Source organism: Capsicum annuum, chromosome 11, assembly GCF_002878395.1.
Source record: "Capsicum annuum cultivar UCD-10X-F1 chromosome 11, UCD10Xv1.1, whole genome shotgun sequence".
Classification (NCBI taxonomy): Eukaryota; Viridiplantae; Streptophyta; class Magnoliopsida; order Solanales; family Solanaceae; genus Capsicum; species Capsicum annuum.
This window is the reverse complement of record NC_061121.1, coordinates 187,030,535-187,035,758: the sequence shown is the minus strand read 5'-3', so window position 1 is coordinate 187,035,758 and position 5,224 is coordinate 187,030,535.

The following is a 5,224-nucleotide window of genomic DNA, read 5'->3' as shown; positions in this document are numbered from 1 at the left end:
AAAGTCCTAGCCCATTTCAGCCCCTTATAGCATGCCAAAAGAGGTCCCAGACTTAGAAAATTTCTGCTAAGTGTTGACACTTAGTCTTATTTTTGGCCTTGATATTTCAATAGTTTTATTTTTGATCTTCCCAGGCTTAGATTGTCGATTTTTAATTTAATTAATCATCAGGTTATCTATAGGTCATCTGGAGTGAGTTTCAGAATTTTCAGACATCGTTTGAGGCACGTTTGGATGACTAAAACAACAAGTCAACGCGATCAGGATGTGTATCATTGGCTATCACGTCATCACCACTAATGCGACACGTCAGTAATCGTGTTGAAACCATTGACGTGGTGCGTCACCAGTCGCATCACTTGATATATTTTTGTGTATTAAGTTACGAGTTTATGGGGGTAATTAGGTCATTTTCACCTTACATAATTCAGCCTTAACACGAAATTTAGCTTCTAAAAGGAAAATTCACTCATTATCTCATAAATTCTCTCAATAGCAAAGCCCTAGTTCATCAAGTCAAGACCACCCCCAAGAATTCACCAACAATTCTCATGAATTCAACAATCAAGGTATGTTATGTACCCATCCTTGGGTTCCTTCCACCCTTTGAGTTCAAGAATCTTTCTTTAAAACTTAGATTATGATTTACATTATTGAATGGAATTGTGTTCATATATGTGTCATTGTGTGGGATTTTAAGTCAAAACTATTTTGAGTTTCATGTGAATTAACTAGAATTTATGTTGATTTACGTAACCCTCATATTTAATCCTTGAATTGTGGTATTGAATGTGGTAGTTATGATAATCATATATTGCTCATTCTCATGTATAATAATTATGTATCTTAAGTGTTTGAAAAAATATCTATGTAAAGAAATTGTGCATGATAACTTATGTGTGGTGCTTTTAAGGTTGAGATATGGTTCTATTATCTATGCAATCGAGTCTTGGAGGTATTGAATACCCAAAATTTAGCTATTGTCCTATTTTCCAAAGTCTACAGAATGAATTTAGTTATACCATGAGCGAGATCACTCAGTTAGTCAATGTAGTCAAGTGTCAGTTAAGTCAAGCCTAGTATAGTCTAGTGATTAGTTAAGTCTCGATTCAGTTGGGAGTAGGATTCAGCACCAAGCAAACCCAGGGATGGGGGCATTCCTATCAGCAGAGGGTTTGACCCTTAGTAGCAGTCTCCGCATTACAGAATTATGTAGCCAACATAGTGTAAATTGTCTTTCTTCCAGACTATGGTTGACATAATCACATACATATCATGATCTTCCAGCTAGATTACGATTGACCCAGCTTATGTTAGTAACCCATGGCACGGTGCTAGCACTCTTCCAATTGGGGTTACAGGTTGGACCCCAAATTAGTCCATAATCGGGGTATGTCGATTAGATGATAACTCCCATAGTTATAGTTATAGTATTCAGTATTCAGTAATCAGTATTCAGTATTTAGTATAGAGCACAGTTCAGTTCTATACGATTATGACTTACAGTTATCAATTATTCAGTTATCAAAAACTCAGTACTTCAGCTTCAGACTAATTCAGATACACAATATATGTTTGGTATTGTATGTTCAGTCCTTTCAGTAGTCCCAATCTTGCATATACTCTTATCTAGTTATTTCATAATATTTAGTTATTATTCTCATGCATATGAACCCATGCATATCAGTCTAACCTCACATAGCATGCCAGTACATTTAAAGTACTGACACATACTCTTTTTTTGCGCTATGATGTCTCATATCATAGGTTTGTACTCTCGAGTTCCTGACCGTACCTAGCCAGATCAGTCTATCAGCTGCAGCTATAGTAGTATTGCTTCATCTATCAAGGACGTGACACTCATTTAATTATTTTATTATTTACAGTATTTTAGTTTTTTAGTTACTATCAGATAGTAGTTGGAGTTAGTTGGGGCATATCCCATCAACTCATTTATTTCAGATGTTAGAGGCTTTCAAACACTTTCAGTTAGCAGTTATTCTACAGATGTACTCAGTATTGATTTAGTTTTATGAGCCTTATGGCAATTTTACTTTTACTTCCGAATATGTTTTTATGATTATTATTCAATGCTCACAGCAGGTACCAGTCATGGGTTAGCTTGTCATCTTTCAAGATTTTAAGCACCGTCTGACGCCCAAGGTGTAGTCTTAGGGCATTACAAACTTGGTATCAGAGCTTAAGGTTCTAAAGTGTCCTAGGGAGTCTGAAATCTGCGTCAAGTAAGGTCTTGTGCATGGTTATGTAGAACACCACACTTATGGATAAGAGGTTATGAGGCATTTTTAGGAAAAGTTCCCTTTTTAGTGTTTATATTGTGCAAGTGAGCATGAGCTCAAGTTAAACTCTCTGTCCAATCCAACTTTTCCTTCTGTTTATAGAACATGCCTCCTAAAAAGATTAATGGAAGAAGAACTGGGAACCAACCAACACCTTCGCTCGTTCAGGAAGATCCCCTAAACGAGAATGTTTATCATACAAAATTCAAAGCAGCTTTCACCAGTCTAGCCTATTCTGTGGCAGCTTAGAATGTTCAAACAACTGCTGTTCAGGTCAACCCAGTGGCCATTACTACTGCAGTTAGAATTTAGGACTTCACCCGAATAAACCCTCCTTTATTTTCAGGGTCTAAGTCTGAAGAGAACCTACAAGTATTCCTTGACATGGTTCTGGAGGTAACATACATTATGGGGTTAACTGCTAGTGAGAGTGCTGAGTTAGCTGCCTATCAGCTATAAGATTTATCTCATACAAGGTTTAAGCAGTAAAAGGTAGATAGAGGTGCATATGTAGGGCCTATAGAATGGGAAGAATTTGCTACTGCCTTCTTAGATAGGTTCTTTCCATTGGAGTTAAGAGAGGCTAAGGTGTTAGAGTTCATAAACTTGAACTAGGGCAACCTGAATATAAAAGAATATTCCCTCAAATTTACTCAATTGGCTAGGCATGCTCCTCATGTGGTAGCTAGTAGCAGGTCTAAGATGAGTAAGTTCGTGTCTGGGGTATCTGACAGTGTGGTCAAGGAGTGTAAGGTCACAATGTTATTAAGGAGATAGACTTATCAAGGTTTTTGGTCCATGCTCAACAGATTGAGAAACAGAAGACTAAGGATAAAGAGAAGGAGAACAAGAGGGATAGAACAGGTAGCTTCAGCTTTGCTCATCCAAAGTCAGAAGGTGGTAACTATCCTCAGTTTTGCGCAAAATCTTGTATGCCAGCTCTTTCTTCAAATAGTGTGCCGATGCACAAATTTAGGAATGATAATAAGGATAGGGCTCTAGGCTCTAAATCTCAGGGTAATGTGAATAATGCTCAAACAAATTTTTTTTGCCAGAAATATGGAATAAACCATTAGGGGGTCTGCAGGGCTGACAGCAACCTGTGTTTTAGGTGTGGTAAGATAGGATATAGGATAAGAGAAGGTCCTCAGGTGGATTCACAAAATCAGTATAATCATCCCACAGTTCAGTCCGGTCGTCCGACTCAGCAGGGTGCTGCTTCCAGTACTACCAATGGGCAATGTCCAAACAGGCTCTATGCACTTCAGTCCTGACAGGATCAGGAAAGTTCTCCTGATGTAGTTACTGGTACGTTACAAGTCTTTCACTTATATGTATATGCTTTGTTAGACCTTGGAGATTCTCTGTCTTTTGTAACCCCTTACATAGCTGTCAACTTCGGAGTCAGTCCCATAATACTAATAGAGCCTTTCTTAGTCTCTACCCTAGTAGGTAAGTCTATCATAGCCTGGCAGGTATGCAGGAACTATTTGGTTATAGGGTCTCAGAAAGTTACTTCAGCAGACCTGATAGAGCTAGAGCTGACAGATTTTGACATTATTCTCGACATGGATTGGCTCCATTCATGCTATGCTTCAGTTGATTGTAAAAATAGAGTCGTATATTTTTAGTTCCCAAATGAACCAGTCCTTGAATAGAGGGTTAGTGCCCAACACTTAAGGGTCAACTTATTCATACCTTAGAGTGAGAAAAATGATATCCAAGGGGTGTATTTATCATCTCGTGCGAGTCAAAGACTCTATTTCCAAAACTCCTAGTCTTGAGTCAGTCCCAGTCGCAAGTGAATTTCCTAATGTGTTTCTCGAAGATCTCCCGAAAGTTCCTCCCAAAAGGGAAATTGACTTTGGAATAAACCTTCTTCTGATACTCAACCCATCTCTATTTTTCCATACAGAATGGTTCCAGCTGAACTTAAAGAGTTGAAAGAATAGTTGAAAGACCTCTTATACAAAGGGTTCATCAGGCCCAGCGTATCTCCTTGGGGTGCACCAGTTCTATTCATGAGAAAGAAAGACGATTCTCTTAGAATATGTATTGACTACTGCCAGTTGGACAAAGTCACCATGAAGAATAAATACCCACTTTCTATAATCTATGAATTATTCGACCAACTTCAAGGTGCTAGTTACTTTTCTATGATAAACCTTTGATTCGGCTATCATCATCTCAGAGTAAGGGAATGTGACATTTCAAAAATAGCTTTTAGAATCCGATATGGTCACTTCGAGTTTCTAGTCATGTCCTTTGGTCTCACCAATACCCCAACAACCTCTATGGACTTGATGGACTAGGTGTTCAAGCAGTATTTGGTCATGTTCGTTATAGTCTTCATTAATGACATTCTTGTTTACTCTCACAATGAAAATGATCATGCAGACATCTCAGAATAGTATTACAAACTCTCAGAGCCCATTAGTTTTCAATAAATTCTGTAAGTGCGGATTTTGGCTAAGATCAGTGGCTTTTCTTATCCATATTATTTTCGGTGATGGCATTAGAGTTAATTCTGAAAAGACCGAAGCAGTGAGAAACTGGCCCAGACCCATCTCTCCGTCAGATATAGGAGTTTCTTAGGTTTGGATAGCTATTACCGATGGTTTGTTGAAGGATTTTCATTTACTGCATCCCCCATTTCCAGATTGACTCAGAATAAAATCAAGTTCCAGTGGTCAGATTCTTGTGATAAGAGTTTTCATAAGTTGAAGACTCGACTCACTACGGCCCCCATTTTGACTTTGCCCGACGGTTCAGATGGATTTTTTTATGCTATGATGCTTCTAGAGTTGTTTGGAGTGTTTTTTTGATGCATAGAGGTTAGGTTATAGCCTACACCTTTAGACAACTTAAGCTTCATAAAAATAATCATCCCACCTATGATCTTGAGTTAACAGCCGTTGGTTTGC